The sequence below is a fragment of the Stegodyphus dumicola genome, chromosome 12, assembly GCF_044657685.1.
Source record: "Stegodyphus dumicola isolate Sdum_Otavi_A_Nest chromosome 12, ASM4465768v1".
Taxonomy (NCBI): domain Eukaryota; kingdom Metazoa; phylum Arthropoda; class Arachnida; order Araneae; family Eresidae; genus Stegodyphus; species Stegodyphus dumicola.
In genome coordinates this window covers 2,776,828-2,797,851 of record NC_140779.1, presented here as the reverse complement: position 1 = coordinate 2,797,851, position 21,024 = coordinate 2,776,828, and the positions used below count along the sequence as shown (strand labels likewise).

Genomic DNA, 21,024 nt, shown 5'->3' with positions numbered 1-21,024 from the left:
TTTCAGATTTTTTTTATTTATTTTTTCCCCACACTTTATTTTATTTTATGGAAAGCGATATACTAAAACAACGCTACTTTATCGTAGCCGATTAACTTTTTTTGAAAATGCACGTGGAAACGTAATTATTTAAAACCACAGAAAAAAAAAAAAAAAAAAAAAAAAAAAAACTAATCAAGAAGTTACAAAAATTTACAAAAAAAAAAAAAAATATCCATATTTGGGCTAGTATTTTTGACGTTTTGAAACATCCTTTTCAGAGCGTCAAAAATCGTTCATCTTTCATCGAATCAAATCGTCAAAGATGGTTTATCGAAATATCTTTCGAATGAAAAAAGTTAAGATACGTTTAAATCTGGACAGTAAATTGCTTGGAAACAGTAAAATATTCAGTTTCTCGTACTGGAAATTAAGATGTTGCTTTAATTGCTTGTTATCGCGGCCCTTCAGTTTTCGTAATTAATTATTCTTCCTATCTTTTTGTTCTAATTTCTTTCCATTTATTTTCTTCACTCGTCAGGTTTCCCTGTCATTATCGTTAATATTCGAATACTCATTTTAAGTTTCGTTTTTCCTGCATTTTCTAAACATTCAATATTTAATGAGTCAACTTTGAAGGTCTGGGAGACATTTCATTTATGGTTTATGACTCGTTTTAAGAGCTAACAAATGAACTCTCCTTCTTTTGTTGCCCATTCATCTTATTTAGAAGCACCAATCAAATTTTCTCGACTCTCCGGAAACGAATCTTCTATTTTAAAGTCTTGAAACTATCAATTTCAAACATATTTCCATTTATTTATAATCTCTTTCAACTGCTACTCCTTTTAATTCTGTGTCTGCAGTACGTTCGAGAGACAGTTGTTAAAAATGCTTTGCATTTAAATGTCTTTGTATGCTTTGTATGTTTTTTTTTTTTTTTTTTTTTTTTTTTTTTTTTTGTAAGATGTGGCTTTTGTATTTAAGCTCCTATTAATTTAACTCAGTTTTATAAGCATTAAAAGTTCTTTAATGGTGAATATCAGTAATATTAGCCTTTTACCTACAATAAATCCAAACTTTACAAAATTTGCGTCCAGTCCGTAAAGGAAATGGCGTTCCATTTATTTATAATCTCTTTCAACTGCTACTGCTTTTCATTCTGTGTCTTCTGTACTTTCGAGAGACAGTTGTTAAAGAATACTTTGCATTTAAATGTATTTGTATGCTTTGTACGTGTTTGTAAGATGTGTCTTTTGTATTTAAACTCCTATTAATTTAACTCAGTTTTATAAGCATTAAAAGTTCTTTAATGTCGAATATCAGTAATATTAGCCTTTTACCTACATACAATAAATACAAACCTTACAAAATTTCCTTCCAGTCCGTAGAGGATATGGTGGAGAACTCCGTTCATTCAGAATATTTGAAAATTTTAAGAACTGGTTTAATACATTGGACAAAATATTTTATGGAGCAACTATAAAAACGTTTTGTGTAAATTAAGTGAAATGCAGTGAAAGCTAGTTGGTAGCAAAAGTCAACGTTATTACGTAATCCAATGAAATTCACATTCGTTGCGCAGAAATATGAAGACCGTTCTTTCGTCACGAGTGAAAAATAGTGTTCTAAATTCTAATGAATTGTACAAGTACACGGATAAAATTTTACATATGGAAAAAATGGAACATATCGCTGTGATCTGAATTGTGAGTAATAATATGCTACTGGGAGAATGGAAACGAAACAGACACTGACACAGGTCTACAAAAACCTAAATATAACCACAAATTTTACCCAAAATTTGTCAAGAATCTAGAAAGGTTTTAAAGACACTCGTGATTGATGTAAGAAGATAACAAAGTCAGTTTCCAAAACGTGTCACAATAGAATCTCAGGAAATTTTATACTGTTTAAAAAGTCCATTCTAATGCACATTAACAAATTTTATTTTACCTCGGCATTTGTCCTATACAGAATGTTTAAGAAAGTCAAACTATGGCAACATTTTATTGTTTTGTCCTTTTATTTCATCAATGCTTCGTAAAATAAAAAATATATATATATTTAGAATGTACTGATGTTTAGAATGTCTCCTGATGAATTTTGAAGTATTTTTTAAAAATCTGATTGTATAGCATACTTAATATTATGAGCTATAATGCCAACAAATTATGTTATTAGTACGGAAGGCAAAAGTAACGATAGGACTGGATAAGGGGAAAGCACTCAAGTCCTATATGCCTACGCAAACAGATGTTTTCGAGGTGGAATTTCTAAGGAAATTCGGCTTGAATTCTTGTTAAACACTAGGTTGTGAGTGAGTGTGATTATGGCAAAGCCTCCAGGGCTATTGCCTAAGGGGAGGGATGCTTCGTGAAGGACTAAGGGTTTGGTTTGGTTTATTAGAATACGGCAAAGCACTCGAGGGCTATTTGTCTTAAGGGAGGGATGCCTTCGTGGAGGACTTTTTAAGGGAAACTGGCTCGTATACACGTTACACATGGGGAAAACCACGAAAACGCCCATGCAGGCAGCCCGTTCGCAAGATTCGAACCTCGGACCGAAATATCAGTGTTCAGTGACTTTACCGCTTGGCCAAAAGGTGGGCTCTGTTAAGCACTAGAAAAACCACGAAATCTTTCATGCAACCAGGCGGAACGGAACTCTGATTTAATGATCAGCGTTCATCATTTCCAGTCTCCAGTTCCTAAAAAATTAGGAAATCAAAATTGAAATTAAAAAATCCTCTTCATTTTAAAATTTAGGTACTTTTATGTGTAAATTTAAATTACTTGTTATGGACTTTATTAGTTAGAATGAGAAAAGATAAGAGTTTAAATTTTTTTTCTTAATGAATATTTGTTTTCATTTGAAAACCATTTTCCATTTTGATTTGTTTCTGAACACTGTTACAGCCGACGTAGAACTGTTCAAGTATACTATTCATAAAGTTTGAAATGAACTTTTAAATCTTGAAGAAATATGCAGGAATATTTATGGAAGGTAATATGATTTGAGGAAAACATTTACAATTTTTCTGCAGATAATAACTGTTTAAAAATATACCAGTGATAATACTGACATTTTTTAAGAACGTTATTTCAGCAATTTCCTAATGAAACGTATGTGACATTACAACTTTTAGTACATATTGCTTTGGAATGACATCTTGGAATTTAGAAATTTTTAAAATAAAGATAGCCATGTGTCTATGTTAATATTACTAGTGATTTAAAAAATATAATGGCTTCCGTGTAATACATTTTCAGAAGTAAAATTCTAATTAACTTGTAACTTCATGGCACAGGAGTTACGAAACAATAATATTCTTTCATTATATCTGGCATCCAAATTAAATTAATGAGTTTTTCTTCTGCTAGAAATCTAGGAATCTTTTGTTTATAAAAAAGTTAATTCCAGCGCAAAGTACGGTCTTAACCGAAATACAGACATCGACACACACTGGTGTCAGAATGATTACTTCAATGGGCAGAAAATGTTCACCCCTTGCATTAGGGAAACAGTTTTTTAGCCTAATTTCATGGGGCAGACTTGATTAATGGTCGCTACAAACATTCCGTGGCGCCTGTTTAACAACAGGACTTAAAGGATTAGGTTTATGTCACGCGTAATTATTAATTGTTCTTTTTTTGGAAAATTTACAAGATACGTGCTTTGGATTTAAGAATTAATAGTCTTTTTGTGTTCTTTTTACTTCTCTTGCTAAGTAATTTCTTTTTGCTTCGCTTTGAAGAAAGTCTGTGAAGCTTTTACAAGAAAAACTGGTATTAAATAGAAAGGTTTGAACAAGAAACTGGAAAATTTTATGCTTCAAAAGTAAAGAATAATTTCTGTTATTTTCCTCTTAACTTCCTTTCAACATCAATCGCTTTTCAAGGCAGTTTTGAAAGACTTAGCCATTAAAGAGATTAAACAAATTCAGAATGAGATTAAGTTGGTAATTGAACATCTACGCTTCCGTCCTTATTATAATGGCATGAATGTGTTTTATGGATTACTTTCAATCAAAGATTCAAATAAAAAGAATAATTCACATAAACAGTTTTATAAAGTAATGAATCTATTATGCGGTTTATAAAATATTACATAGGAAAAAAATCTTCAGATTTCCTGTTACGCCCAAAGGGGCTTTTTTATAACGTTTTGTGTGTTACCTTTAGTTATTAAATACCATGTTCTTCGCTCAATATCACAAAATAATTTTAAAAGAGCATATCTTTAGAATTTCTGATACACAGTCTCGCGCGCTAGAAATAAAAATGTTTTTTTTTTTTTCGTAGTGTTGCCATTGCTCGCTTTGAAATCGTTGAATTTGTTAATAAAAATTCGTTAAAGTTTTAAAAAGCATGAAATAGATAATGAAACAAATTCCAAATTAGGGCTTCCAGATGCCCATATTCGGGTGGAGGAATACATTATTCAATATTAGATGGCAACAGGTACCGTTGTTTTATCAGAATGCGAGAAACATACTTACATTTATGCAGATTCTTCATTATTTAATTTCTTTAAATAGAATACAGGGCGATAATATTTGGAACAATTTGAAAGTGATACGCCGTTTATATTTGTAGTTATTCCATGCAAAATGCCGAAACGGAATCAATAGCCCTTTGGGCTAAAAATGAAAACTGGTTTAGATAATTTAAAGTGAAAAACATCTTTTTTACATTTAAATTTAAAATAAAAGAATTTTGCTAAACATTTGAAGTATTTTGAATACGAAATTATGATTAGTATATTTATCTTAAAAGTATATCGTGAAAAATTGCAAATAATAAAAATGCTTTTTCTCTCTATATTGAATCCTTTTATTCGTATTATGGATCTACTGACCTCTTACCTTTTAGTGCACTTTGGGATAGTAGTATACATAATATGTTACGGGAAGTATGGGTAATTTACTCAGTTAATAATGTGTCTCATTATATGCCCGAACATGTAGCCAATATAAGGCAATAAACTCTGCAAATTTCCTGTGATAACAATATGGACAGAGCCGTGCGTGATATAATTTGTTTGTTTATTCTCTCATGCTCTACATGATCGAAGGCGTAGCAGACACTTTAACCCCCTAGAATATTTTGGAAATTTACACGCTTGAGCCTTCTATTAATCATCTTGATCAATTTGCATTTAATCTTCACGAAAGCTAAACATATCAAAAGTTTAAGATGACAGTAGCAGTGCAAGCTTGACTTTTCAATAATCTGTGTAAGGACAAAGCGCCTTAATTTTTTTCTGCGAAATATACGAAGATTAGTTAAAATAGCATTTTTAATGAAATTAAAATCTTCTCTGATACAAAATATTTTTCTTCAAAAATTAATTCAATGAACACGGAAAATAATGCAAACATATTGCTTAATCTCACATCATTCAGAGTTCTTCCACGTATGGATGGTATGTCAAGGCATAAACCCCACTATTAAGAAAGTAAAACCTAACATATTGTTTTAAAAAATCAGTCGATATACATTGTGACCCCCTTAACAATTTCAGTCAAAATATATTTGTTTGTTTCAACTGACTTGATTTTTTTTATGTACTCTTGGTAATTATCACCAAAGAATTGAAAAATATTTTAAGTATTTTATTTTAAAATAGGGGTGGTAATGGTGGGATATATGCATCACATTAGTATTAAATTATTGACACATAAAAGAAAATATCAAAAGAAACTATTTATATTTTTGCAACTTATGTGAGATAAGAAGTAAAACAGCTTTTGCATAGTGATAGATTGCATGCCACGCAAATTATTTTAGTTCTTTTCTCTTGTTTTTTATTGGTACAACTGTACCACTTTCTTCTAGGGGGGCCTTCGATGGATAAGTTGTAGAGACATAGGTATTTTTTCGAGACCTGAGAGATGAAAAATGAGCAATCGCCTTCGACGGGGATCGAACCATGGACCTCTGAAATACCGGTCCAGGGTGCAGAAGCACTACACCATGAAGGCACGCCCAGAAGGTGAGAGAAATGTCTTATATATCCCCCCTTTTAAAGGGCGACTTTTTATAGGACCCAATCGCCAAATCCTGGGTGTGGAGAGTCATCATCCATCTTCTTTTTCGTTCGGGCGCGCCCCTGTAGAGACATTAGGTATTTTTTTTGAGGCCGGAGATGAAAAATGAGCAACAGCCTTCGCCGGGCATCGAACCATGAACCTCTGGAATACCGGCCCAGCATGCAGAACCACTACACCACGAAGGCACCCCAAGAAGGAGAAGGTTAGAGAAATACCTTATAAAGTGATCTCCTATATTCTACAACTTGGAACTGGATGATAGTCTACCATATTGTAGTTGTATGGCACCATATTGTAGTGGTGGTCTACCGTATTGTAGTGGTAGTGTATGATCTATCATATACAATTTTGTAGTGGGGATGTTAGAAATGATGCCTACTACCAGTGGCACATCAACTACGCAGTACATTAATGCATGTAATGCCCTCTAGGCTTCTTTAAACATCGACTGGGACTTATATAACCCAATGGGATTGAAAGGGTTAAAGCTACTTCAGTATATTTAACTGTACTAAGCGGTAGTACTGGGATTCCCTGAAATCCCAAGCGGTAGCAGTACTGTTGAATCGGTTTAGGATTTAAAGCTGTAAAAGATCGTTTAATAGTTTTACTACGTGGTTATGATAAAGGAGACTTTATCAAGCTAAAGCAACTGCTTGTTTATTATTCCAAAAGCGATTGAAATCCTTTTTAATAGTAATTTTGGAGTTAAAAAAATCACTATAAAAATTTTCGAGAACTAGTTTATTAAATATTTTTGCATGAATTAAAAAAACAACAGAGCATAAAGCTTTATTATTGATAATGCTTCAAACTATTCAAACAAACCCAAATTCGGTAATCCAGCCAATGGATCAAGGCGTAATTTCAATGCGGCGCACATTCCGACAATTAATTGACAAAACCGGTGGAGAAAATATATAATTCACTAGAGATTTCTTCAAGAAACTACAAACAATATCCGGATATATTAGACAACATCAGCCTTTTTTGCAATGAGGTGACCGAGAAATGTATGCAAGGACTAGGCAAGAATGCATGGTCGGTGTTGACATAGGATAATTGATATGATCGTTGATATCGACGAAATTGTGAAACTAGCTTATGAAACCGAAATGGATAACATAAATGCGCAGGATATTGAAGAATTTTTGAAAGTTACAACTAGTGAAAATCTTTTCAATGACGATCATAGAAATTTAGTTGCACAACTGCAAGAACATGACGAAATTACAGTTTCCGAAGATGAGGAATTTTCAACGCATTTTTTAAAAAACGTTTAACCAACATAAAGAAAATAATGGACCAGTTTACACAAAAGCATTTAAATTCTGATGGAAATTCAAAAGCAAGTCGATATGCATCAATGATGCATGTCGGCAATTAATTCCTGAATGAAGCAGAAAGAAGGAAAGCGCGCTAAGGTAACTTCTTTACAAAAGGAAAAAAAATGTCGAATGGAGAAGTATATTCCTCAACATAAACATAAATTCTTTACTCGAATTTTCCAATCTTGGGGAAAAAAAACAAACACCTTCATTTCTTTTGCGTGAACGTGTCGAATAGAGAAGTATGTTCCTCATCACAAACATAACTTCTTCACTCGAACTTTTGTTCGATTTTCATGAACATTTTACAAATTAAAATCAATATTAGCAATTACCAGCTCTATAATTGATGTAATAAAAGATTATTTATTAACAAATGCTACAAATAAAGCAAACAATAGCTGATAAATTCATTTTTCTCTCTTCTGTTTCACTTATTCTTTATGTAAAAATGATCTCGTTTAATGCTGGATCTTATCGAACGTATCTCGAGTTAAGCGAGATCTTATTCTAGTATAGTGCAGAAAGAGTAACCTTTAAAACATTTCAAACTAATGTCACAACTTATCTATAAATTCCCTTACTTTTTTGTTTTATCATCAAATTAAACTGAAATAAATCCAACCTTTTTGTTCTAATTTTATAGCCTTTAAATTTAAGTTTATTTTATTCTGTTCACCTTCAATGCCTGTCAGTTTAAGCTATAATCCTTAAATGCGAGTTATAGGACATTTTCAGAAAAATTAAAAAAATATCCAAGTACATTTAAATAAAAAATGCATTAGCCACAACCTACGCGGTTATGAACTAAATATAATAATAGCCGAAAAATGAAATGCTGAGACGCTAAAATTTAGAATACTGGAATGTAGCCATGATAAAATTTCACTCAGCAAGGCATATGTGCCTCGTAACTCTAACTAATTAAACTCAGAGCTACACTTATTAAATGTACCAGTCACAGATCTATGGCTGTGCGGGAAGAAAGTGAATTTAGAATTGTAAACTTTTTCAACAAATGAGCTGGATGCATGGATATTTTAGGTACTTTCCCCATGCTTTGCTACAAACAGTGTTTCTTAAACTGGGGATGGCGGGACCTGCTGCAGGCGGTCACCAAAAACTTTAGCAGTTTCGATATTTCTTATTATAATAATTGTACAATTACCAAACATTTTTACACAATGTATCTGAAAATACATAATGATAAGAAAATACAGACCCCAAAAAAAAAAAAACAAAAAAAAAACAAAACAAAACAAAACAAAACAAAAACGTTTCGACGCATTCTTTTATAAAATAAACGTTCCTTGCTTTGCACGTGACGCTGTCATTTCGTCTGTTACTTTGTAGAGACATTAGGTATACTTTTGGAAGGACGATAATTGAAAAATTAGGAAACACCTTCGCCGGGAATCGAACTACGGACCTCTGGAATAGTGGCCCAGGGTGCAGAACCACTACACCACGAAGGCACACTATGAAAGTGGGAGAAATACCTTATAACTTATTTAAAATTTTTACATTGTTCTATGTCTTAAAATTAGAAATTAAAGTTAATGATCTAAAACTGCAATAGTATATTACAGTACAAGTGAAAACAATTGGCGGTTCCACTCACGCGTGTGTCGGATTTGCACAATAATTATGGGGTCCCACAAAATTTTTGTAAATATTATGAGGTCCTGGGGATCAAGAAAAAATCTCAGGGATAAAAGGAAGGTCGCGACTGAAAAAAGGTTTAAGAAACCCTGCAAGCAATACATAAGGAGAGCAAACTATGCTGAATTCGTTCTTGAAGTTGGTGCTTTAAGAACTGAACCGAATACTTTAACTTAAATGAAAAAAAAAATGACACAAATGTGTTGATGTTGATGTATTTAATTATGGCAAAGCACACTAGGGCTATCTGCCTAAGGGGAGGGATGCCTTCGTGGAGGACTTTCTAAGGGAAATCGTATACACGTTACACATGGGGAAAACCACGAAAACACCCATGCAGCCAGCCCGTTCGCAGGATTCGAACCTCGGACAGAACTACCAGTGTTCAGCGACTTTACCGCTCGGCCGTTGGTGCGCTGACACAAATGTGAACTTCTGTAATAGATGCATCATTTTGGTAGGATGAACAGCTGTGAAATTCTGAAAATTGTTTAAAGCAGGGGTCGGCAAACATTTTGGGAAAGACTCGGTGGGCCCTTCCCCCCCCCAGAAAAAAAGAATAAAGTATCTTTATTTAACATAATAAACAATTGTAGAACACGTCAAATTTTGTACTAATGCCATGAATGCATTTGTTTTCTGAGATAATATTTCATAGTACGAAAGTTCGAAGTTAGTATTTCTTGTCATTAACGCTGTCTGTAAATGATGATCTGTTAATAACGATTTGTATTGTGACTTATAATACTCCGTTTTCGAAAATGTCCTTTCCCATTTAAATCCTAGTATATCTGATTTTAATTGACGGCATTTATCTTCCGAATAATATTTATATAATTGATTTCGATTAATTTCTTTGAACATCATTTTCTGCATATTTGTATTTCTCAGATCAATCACTTCCAGCTGAAGGTCTGACGGAAGTTCCTCGGTTGTTCAATCAAATGGATTTTAAAATATAGAAATGGTTTTTGTACTTGCATAAAGATTCTAAAAACGCTTTTGTAAATTTGTTTGAAGTTTAAGAAATATATCTGCCACTAATGCTTTAGGGAATGGGAAGTTTGCTGATATTTGAACAAACTTGTTTAATGGGATATGTTTTTCAACAAATAACAATTTTTTTACGATAGAATACGTTTCACACAGGAGCACTCTTTCCCCTGTAGGTTTAAGCTAAATTCGTTAAAATACCTTGCGATGCCTGCGATAAATGCTAATTTCCAATGCCATTCCTTGTTCGAAGATAGTGTTTGTGAGCAGTTTTGCTCAGTCAGAAAATTTCTATTATTTTTCCGAGTTCTAAAAATCTCAATAAAACTTTTCCATTTCTGAGTAAAGTTTTGTGTGGTATATTCCAGTGGTTCTCAATCTTGAATACACGTACCAGTACCGGTGCGTAGACAATCAGCTACCGGTACGCGAATGATTTTAAAATTTAAAATGAAAAACTGTTAAAAATCTGTATTACGAAAAAAACGAAAAGACTATAAAAACTAAAACTAAAAATGAGAAAATCTGAAAGGTTTAAAATTTTAAATTACGTGCAAAGGGGCGTTTTTTAACATTTTGTGTGTTACCTTTATTTATTAAATATCGTGTTCTTCGCACTAAAACCATAAAATTCAGTTCAAGAGCCATATCGCAAAATAATTTTAAATTGAGCATACCTTTTGAATTTCCGATACACAGTCTCACGCGCTAGAGATTAAAATGTGTTTTCTGTGCAACGTTGAAATTGCTCGCTTTCAAATCTTTGAGTTTGTTAATGAAGAATTTGTTAAACATTTACAAAATATATGAAATAGATCATAAAACAAATTCCAAATTTCAAATTTGGGCTTCCAGATGCCCATATTCGCAGCAGGATTACATCATTCAAAATTCGATAACTTTAGATATCTTTGTTTTATTACAATGCGATATACATACATACATTTATGCAGATTCTTCATTATTTAATTTCTTCAAATATAATACAGGGCTCTAATATTTTGTGGCAACAGTTTGAAAAGTGAAACGGACATTCACAGTGATTCGACGCAAAATCGCAAAACGAAAACAGTAGATCCTCAGAGGCAAAGCCACTTTGGACTAATAAATAAATAAGTGAAAATTAAAAAAAACAACATAAAATAAACTTGAAAGGTTTCAGATGTTAAATTACGTCCAAAGGCGCCTTTTTTTAACGTTTGGTATGTTATATTTATTTATTAAATATCATGTTCTACATACTCAACTATAAAATTAACTTCAATAGCAATATCGCAAATTAATTTTAAATGAGCGTATCTTTAAAATTTCCAATACAGATTCTCGAGCGCTAGAGATAATTTTTTTTTCGTACAGTGTTGCCATTGCTCGCTTTGAAATCGTTTTCTTAATCAAAAACTCATAATTGCTTTACAAAATCTGAGATCGATAATAAAACAAATTTAAAATTCAAATTAGGGCTTCTACATGCCCATATTCTATGGAAGATTATATTCAAATTTTGATTTCTCTAGGTACGGTTGTTTTATCAAAATGCGAGAAACATACATACATTTATGCAGATTCTTCATTATTTAATTTCTTTAAATATAATACAGGACTCTTATATTTGGTGGCAACAATTTGAAAAGTGGTGACAAAACAATTTGAAAATTTTCAACGCAAAATGCCAAAACGAAATTAATAGTCCTTCAGGGCAAATTGGGCCTTCGGACTAATAATCCATACTGTTTACTATTTTAGTTTACCTTTTAATATTTTAGTTTTTTACTGTTACGTTTTTGTAACAGTTGACTTATGTACTATTTTTTCAGCACCCCGTTACAATGAAGATATATTTAGAGCAATCTGGAAATTCTAATTTCAACCTAAAAGAAGATCAATCACGAGAATTGAGCAATGACGAAGAATCAGAATTACAGAAGCGAACTTGCATCAGGAAGTATGATCTTGATTATCCGAAGTATGGGTTCGCAATGAAATGCGGAACAGAAGCTGAATCTATTCCGCAGCGAGTGCCTATCAAACGAGGCTATGAAGCCAGCTGTTTTAAAAAAGCATTTATATAGCAAACATTCAAGTGTAAAAGACAAAACTCTTGATTATTGTTTTAAAAGAAAACATTCAGAGGTTTTTTTTTTTTTTTTTTTTTTTTTTTTGAGAGCAAAGCTCTGAGAGCAGAACATTCAGAGTTTTCCTCTCAAAAAATCAACTGTCAAAACATTTAGTAGTATAAATACTAATTATGTGACAGCATCATATTTAGCTAGTTTGCATATAGCTAAGCGCGAAAACCCATATACAATTGATGAAGCATTTTTGATGACTGCAACAAAGGATATACTAGTTGCATCTGTCTTTGGAGAGAAAGCGAAGAAATTGACAAAGTAATTGAAGAAATTGACAGAGTATCATTTGAGACTTAAAGAAATTGACAAAGATCATAATCTAATAATACCTTCAAGCGGCGAATAGATGAGATGGCATCACATGCTGAAAATAGTTTAATCCAAAGATTGAAAGAAGCCAATTTTAGTCCCCCCCAATTGGCTGAAAGTACCGATATTTCCAATTTGGCACAACTACTTGTATATATTCGGATGGATTTCACCAATGAAATACAAAAAGAACTATTATTTTGTAAGCCATTAACTGCAAGAACAACTTCGCAAGAAATACTTAAAATAATTAATGATTATTTCGTTACAAATCATGTAATTTGACTCAAATATGTTGAAGTTTGTACGTATGTTACTCGTTCGACGATTGGAGAACACTTTTACTTCACACCGAAGTACGGTGGAAGTACTAATAATCCATACTGTTTAATATTTTAGATTACCTTTTAATATTTAATTTTTCCACTTTTACGTTTTTGTAAAAGTTGACTTACGTACTATTTTTTCAGCACCCGATACAATGAAGACTATTGTCATGGGTAAGGTTCTCAATCGATTGTTTGAGTTACGCGATGGAATTTATACGTATTTGAACAATTTAATATATATGAACGAAGATAATTTGATTGATGGGCTGTGGTTGCGTAGCATACTTATCAGGCTTTTTTCAAGAATACATGAACTAAATTTGACTCTGTGAAGAATTAACAATTGTGTGTTCTACTTGTATGACAAAATAAGCGCGTTCAAGAGAAAATTGCAATTCATGCAACAGCAATTTGAAAAATAAAATATTAGCATGTTTCCTTCCCTCTGTCACTTTATCGAAGAAAATAAATTGTCTATAAAAGACGGTGTGATGACCGACATTAGGAAACATCTAACACCAACTTTTGAACGTTTACAAAATTATTTTCGTGAAGATCTTTGTGCTCAAAATTGGATTCGAAATCCTTTCGCATTCTACAACGGGTTTCCAGACGATGTGATTGCAAAAGAGCCTTTTGTAGACCTTAGCAGTGACAGTGGATTGAAATTAAGCTTTCAGAGTTCCAATCTATTCACTTTTTGGCTACCTATTCGTAAGGAATACTCAGAATTTTCTTTCAACCCAGTAAAATATTTAATGCCATTTGCGATCACATATGGCATTAAAAATTTTAAAATGTGAAAAAGGATTTTCTGCAATGACTGCTACGAAAATTAAATATTGAGCTTTGCTGGCCATTGAATCGGTTGAATCGGACCTTCGCCTTAAACTGACAAACACTGAGCCCGATATATATATTAGCCCGAAGTTAATAATAAAAGGGTCCAACCTTCTCGCTTGTTACATAATTTTAAAGTGATTATTATATTTTATGTATAAGGATGCAGTGTGGTAGATAGAGGAAAGGCAAGTAATCCCATAACATGTTGAAACTTTTTTCAAATAATCCTCCTGTCAATAAATTCTTGCTATCATAAATTAAACTCCAATGAGCTTTTAAGTTGCCTGAGCTTGGATTTATTGTCATAACACCAACTTAAACATTTTGTAGTTTCGTGTCTTTGCAATGATTCTTAGATTTCTTTTGATAAGAGAAATACATTAATATTCGTCAACTCTTCAATATTAGAATGTTTGGCTAATTTCAGGACTGTGTTATAGCATCGACAATCGCAAAATAATATCAACAGGCATCCTATTAAGACGCTTTTTCTTCCACTGGATAACAGCAGATTCCAAAGAACTTTCATGTTCTTTCAAGTGATCTATCTACACTGAGGTGCCACTGAAATAGGGATAAATAGTCAGTAATGAGTTGGGTCTCCTCTGGCCTTTATAGTATAATGGCTTCCAAACGACTAAGCATAGATTCAATAAGTTTCTGGAAGCATTCTACAGGAATGGGTTGCGAAACATCGGATAGAGCTGTCTATAATTTAGGAAGAGTCGCTAGTGTTGTGTGATGAGGTTTCAAACCTTTCTCCAAACCATCCGAAAGATGCTCATTAGAATTTACGTTAGCCAATTTATGACAGAGAAGTTAGAAGAACGCTCATACAAACAGGCAATAGAAAGCCGGGACCTATGAGAGGTGCAGTTATCTTGCTGGGATACTCTATTTCCGTGTGAATGACAGGACAACATAGTAAATGGATGGAGATGATCGCTCAGCAATTCTACGTACCGGATCATATTGAGGAAGTTTGGTTCAAACACCAAAGATCACAAACAATGCCAAGAGAAACAATGCCAAGAGATCACAAACAATGCCAAGAGAATTCTGAATGTGCCGCTTAATCCAGACCATGATTAAGCCAGCCACCGTGGCCTTGTACAGTTCCAATCTGCCATACCGGGTTCATAGCTTCATGAGTCTGACACCATATTCTCAGCCTCCCATTAGTCGAATTCGAGACTCATCACTCCTTGCTACTGATTTCAAGTCCACTAGAGTCTATTCTAGGTATTATCTTGCCCAGGCAAGAAGTGCAGGTCGATGGCCTGCATTCAGCAAAGGTACTCCCGTGGGTATACGGCTTCGAAGCTCATATGTTGAAGCGAGCGTTGCACGATCCTTTTACTGGCTGTACGTCTATCTCCCTGATTCAACTGGGTGGTAATTTCAGCTAATGTTTGGTTTCGTTTACTATGTACAATACGGCTGAGCCGTCTCACATCATGCTTGTTCTAGGTTAACTGTCCTTTGCAATTTTCCCAATGACTAGTTTCTTTTTCCCACCATCCGTGTACAATATCTGGGCTTCGCCGCAACTGTGTGTTTAAGTTCCCGTGCCCACAATCTAAAGTGGCAATACTAACAATTCGCAAATACATGACGTGAATCTCTTAGTGAGATGTGTTATGTCTCCTTAATGATATATGTGCAATTCCTTCAACAGCATATGAACAGTCCTCTTCTTATGCAATGTTAGTGAACGCTTGTGTGCCTCATGGTGCACTCATTGCTGGGGCACTGCCCAATAATTAGTGCTACAACATCCTCGTGCTTTTTTATCAGTGATTTTTATCTATGTTCATAGAGACGCTACTATAATCAACGCCTTGCAATCTAACTGCACTCTTCTGCACACATGAGTATTCATGAACTCATCATTCATCATTCAAGATGTACCTATATTTATATACAACAGAATTTCCCTACACTAACCTTGTGCTCCAGCTTTCATGTGACTTCATGTACTCCTTTTTTCTTTTTGTGCCTTAAGTGACTATGTGTATGTAGCTGTTTTATGTGCTCTCTGTTTATGCATTTTACGCATTGTGTTTTGTGTATTATTTGCCTATGTGTTTTTATGTCTTTTTATGCGTACATCTTATTATACAAGTATTTTTAGTTTAACTACCTACTATCTGTAACACCACAGTTTGCCTCTTCAATCTGTAATACAATCCTACTAATGCCCTTGTAAGGCCATGCACTTCCCTTTGACAACCTCAATAATCTCCTGGTGCAGCCTCGTGTGGCTCCAGGAAGCTTTTGCTGTAGTTAGAGGAAGGCGTAGAACACATGCCTGTTTACCTCTGTTAGACACCAGGCGTTCGAGTCCTCCGTAACTTACCTACCTACCTACCTACTCCTTGAAAATCCTACCCTGCTGAGGATTTTGGAAATTTAATGGCCCATACATGGAGAGCCTACTATCTGTCCGAGATTGAAGCTGTCTAAATCAGAAGTTTTACCCATGCTGGCAACTGAAACGACTGATTAACAACCACCATAGTACTAGCTGTTATGTGCATTTACCACAACTTCCTCACGTGAGCATAGATGCCGCGCAGCGCTGTAATATTTACATAGCCATATCTATCCCTAATTCAGTGGCACTTCAGAGTAATTGTCGTTTACAGACTGATGCCACTTTAAGTTCCTCACAAACACTATCTTCAGAATTACTGCTAACTAATTTTCTCTTTAAAATAGTCAACTCCTTGACAACACCTCCCAACAACGCATTTATTTCTACAACTACTGGGGAATTTTTCAACAACCCTTTCTCTAACTCAGGCGCAGCATTCTGAACATGAGACACTTGTCGATCTATAAGTCTTTTGAGCAGTTCTAAACGTTTTATTAAGAACTGCATAAGGTATACTGCGCAAAAAAAGGAGGCACTTCTATATCTCCCGTTCTCCTGGGTCAGTTAATGGAATTCAAATTGCGTTTTCGATGCCTCGAAAGAGCGACTTAAGATATATATTAAATTTATATATAGATTTGTTCTAACATAGGTATTCTGGTACAAAATTGGACTTTTTCTGAAATAGCCTATCATTTTTTTTTCATATTTCGATTCTACGACTCAGATTATGCCTAGATATTAAATTTTGTAATTTTTGGTGAGAAATTTATGGAGAAATTAAAAAGTTTAACTTGACGAAATTTTTCACTTGGCGAACATCTTAATTTATGACAACCTATTTTCCTTTCCTTTTTTTTTTTTGCATTGCCCACTAGCAGGAAAAAAGGCATCATTCCCACTTTCAGATAAATTTAAAAAAGTGGGTAAACCACATTTTTGTATAAATATGTATAATAATACGCCAAATTTCAAATGTATATCTTAGGGAAATTTGAATGAAAAAAAACTAATTTTTTCAGGTATGCTTAGAAACATATCTACTTTAAGTTGATGGCAAAACTTTTATAGGTTATAATTCAAGTTTTGGAAAAATTTATAAAAATATTTAAAAATACAAATTTAAAAAATAAACGAATTTTATTTGGAATGAACCTAAATTTCAAAATATGAAAGGAAGAATCAATTATGTTTAATAAAAAAGAGATATTAATAAATATATATCAAATTCAATTAACACACATTCAATTAACATTTGAGAGCAATTTTTTTTAAAAACTGCTCATGTGATTTTTACAAAACTTGACAATCTGGCATAATTTGAATCGTAGAATCGAAGTATGGGAAAATATTGGCATATCATTTTAGAAAAAGTCCGATTTTGTGTCAAAATACCTGTATTAGAACAATGTTAAATGATCTAAAATTCACTTATTTCGAATGTATTAGAACAATGCTATATAAAAATCTAATACATATCCTAAGTCGCGCTTTCGAGATATGAAAAACGTAAGCTGAATTTCGACAATCGGGCCACTAGAACGGGAGATACAGAACTGTCCTCTCTTTTTTTTTTTTTTTTTTTTTTTTTTTGCACAGTGTACCTTAAGAGTAGCGTACTCCAATGGTTTCACTTCTGCCATTTCTAAGCGAATCTTTGCCTTAAACACTGAGCTCGATATTACTTCTTTAGTTAATAATAAAAGGGTTCAACTTTTCACTAGTTTACATATTTCTAAAGTGTGTATTTTATGTAAAATTATATGTATAATGATACAGTGTGATACATAAAGGAAATGCAAGCAATCCCATAACACGCAAAACTTTTACGCTAAATAAAAATAAGAAATGCCTATATATTTGAGCTAAAAATATTAGATTTCTACTTAAATACTCTTATATCATAAGACATTAGATTTCATTACAATTTACTAAAATAGTAAAACATGATAATTCATTTTATATTATAAGGTATTTCTCCCGCCTTGCTTGCGTGCCTTCGTGGTGTAGTGGTTCTGCACGCTGGGCCGGTATTCCAGAAGTCCGTGGTTCGATTCCCGGCGAAGGCGTTGGCTAATTTTTCCTCTTGCCTGCTTCCAAAAATTACCCGATATCTCTACAGTGGCGCCCGAGCTAAAAAGGGTTGTGGGTGATTACTCGCCACACCCAGGATTTGGCGATTGGGTCCCCTAAAAACCCCAGTCGCCCTTTAAAAGGGAGAGTATATTAGGAATTTCTCCCGTCTTGCTAGCGTGCCTTCGTGGTGTAGTGGTTCTGCACGCTGAGCCGGTATTCCAGAGGTCCGTTGTTCGGTTCCCAGCGAAGGCGTTTGCTAATTTTTCATCTTGCCTGCTTCCAAAAATTACCTGATGTCTCTACAATATTACCATTAAATATATGATATATGCATGAAATAGAAAAAGCATCAACCGAACAGTTCAACAGCTCCATGTTTTCCATATTTTATGTATATGTTTAGCAATAAAAATATATCCAAAGTCACTTGTCTTTATTACGAATGTTTTGCATTGAATTTTATTCCCCATTTCAAAATTTTCGGTGAACCGATACGCCATTAAATTGTTTTCAACTTACAGGTACGGTACTATAAAAAGATTGGAAATCCCTGGAATATTTAGCTTCGTTCTCTAATTAAAAATGCTTAAATCAACGAGAGTGAATAAAATTAATCGCTGACGCAGCTGGATCAATAACACATGACAGAGATAGGTGTTTCCCGCCAAAAGTCTGGTCGTGAATAATGTGATGAAATATCCGAAGTTTTGAACATTTAGCTTTTTCGCCAGACTTAAAATTTGTCCAATTAATCTGTTTCCCATTCCTCACGTATTTTTACAACCATCATTTGCCACACATTTGAACCGATTCTATTGCAAATTGTATTGCGTTCGCGTTTTTACGACTTCCTCGAAGATCATCGCTTGTAGTCCTTCCAGTTATATATATAGCTAGCGGTCGTTCCTTTACTGTGAGTTTTGAATGTGTCGAGTGCTTAGTTTCCTTACTAAAACGCACATTTTACTCTTTTCGTACAGATTCTAGAGACATTAAGTTAATTGGAAGCCGGAGAGGTGAAAAATGAGCAATCGCCTTCGCAGGAAATCGAACGACGGACCTCTGCAATACCGGCCCAGCGTGCAGAACCACAACACCAGGAAGGCACGCAAAGAAGCTGGGAGAAATACCATATATACTCCCCCTTTTAAAAGGCGCCTGGGGTTTTTAGGGCGCACAATTGCCAAATCCTGGGTGGGGAAAAATCATCACCCACCACCCTTTTAGTTCGGGCGCCATTGTAGAGACAGTAGGTATTTATTTGGAAGCAGGCAAGATAAAAAACGAGCAATCGCGTTCGCCACCGACCTCTCAAATACGCTTCGAGCGTGCTGACCACGAAGGTGCGCTAAGAAGGTGGAAGAAATACCTTATAAGCTATTATGTCTTTACATAATAAACACAATATTTGTCACTTAATTCTATGACAAAATAATTCACACTCCATTCTGCTTTAAAAGCACAACATTCGAAATCCGCGTTTCTGTTTTGTTCTGGTCTTGAAAACGACATAACAATGGTAAGTAATAAATAAAATAAAATGAAAGGAACAAAATATCACAGAGCGCCTATAGTCGGTAAGAGTCGGCTGACGTGATAAATCATACCACGTGCGCCGCTCAAGCAAAACCGAAAAAACAACAACAACACTAAAATCCGAATATACGACGTCAGACGAACCACGTGCAGGTATTATTCATAACTTCTCAACTCGAATATCTGCCGTTGAATAATTTCATTTACTTAAAATATTTTCACGTGAAAAGCAATATTATTAAGCGGAGAGATGGTTTAAAACAGAGGCGGGCTGGATTAACTCGGCGGGCTGGACATTATGCAAAAATTGCGCTTTTGTTCACTTCGAAATAAAAAAAAAATTGTACTCATTCAAAGTGAAATATGAGAAATGTAAAAGTTTAATTTCGGAAAAGAACTAGATGACAGGGTCCATGGAGTGGTTAACTGAGAAAATTTTAGATTACTTGTTATACAAAGTGTGAAGTCTAAATGAGGAACCAAAATAGGAAATTTACTATTTTAAACGATTCTGTTTAAGAAGAGTTTATGTAATTATGGGTCAGAATTAGATCGAAAGAGCTTTTGAGAACTAGTTGATTTTAACAATATATTTTATATTATTTTTGATAAAACAAATACAGTACGATTCCAATTATCCGAACTCCGAATATCCGAATCGCTTTCAGAATTTAAGAAAAAAAAAATAACGCAGTGTTGAAACGAAGTGTTGGACAATAAATGATTTCCGATATCAAAAGAAGCAAACCCATAATTTTAAACAACGTTCTATGGGAAACCCAATTTCGGGCCCGATTCTTTGTGAAAATGCTAAGATTCTTAGCTCAAAAGCAGTAACTTAAATCAAATAACGGCTGGCTAAGAAATTTTAAATGCAGCACGGTGTCTGTCAAACAGCTGAGATGTTCAGAAAGCAATGCCTTTCAGCACATGCAAGTACTGTACAATACGCTATATAATGTTGGCTTTTCATTTTAATTAATTAAAACTCTTTTTCTTTAACTCGAGAGCGCGCGCGCTCATATGAGTTACACGAGCGCGCACACTGGGTCCAAAAGACCCAGTTCTTGTTTTTGGAAAAAACTGTTGTGAATATTTAGAAAAAATGTGACACTTATGTCAATAAAAAATTTTATGATAAAATTTAAAAAATATGCAAGTTAAAATTTTTAATTTCTCCAAATGCTTTTACGAAACAAAATTTCTTAAAGGAATAGAACATTTAATTATTTATTAGCACAGGAAAATAATAGTACTGTATCGATACTCTTTACTCTGTGTCGGTTCTTATTTTCTTTATTAGCACTATAGACACAGATGAAAACGCAACAACAAACGTGAGCAGCACATTGAAGAAAGTGTTTTCGTGTGTTCCAAATATTTTTCACATTCGGCGAAACGCGTTTTC

At 33.9% G+C, this 21,024-nt stretch overlaps 1 pseudogene; it reads right to left on the bottom strand.

The window, feature by feature from the left end:
- Positions 1-13,775: 13,775 nt before the first annotated feature.
- LOC146993492 (E3 ubiquitin-protein transferase MAEA-like) overlaps positions 13,776-21,024 on the bottom strand; it is a 59,945-nt pseudogene continuing 52,696 nt past the window's right edge.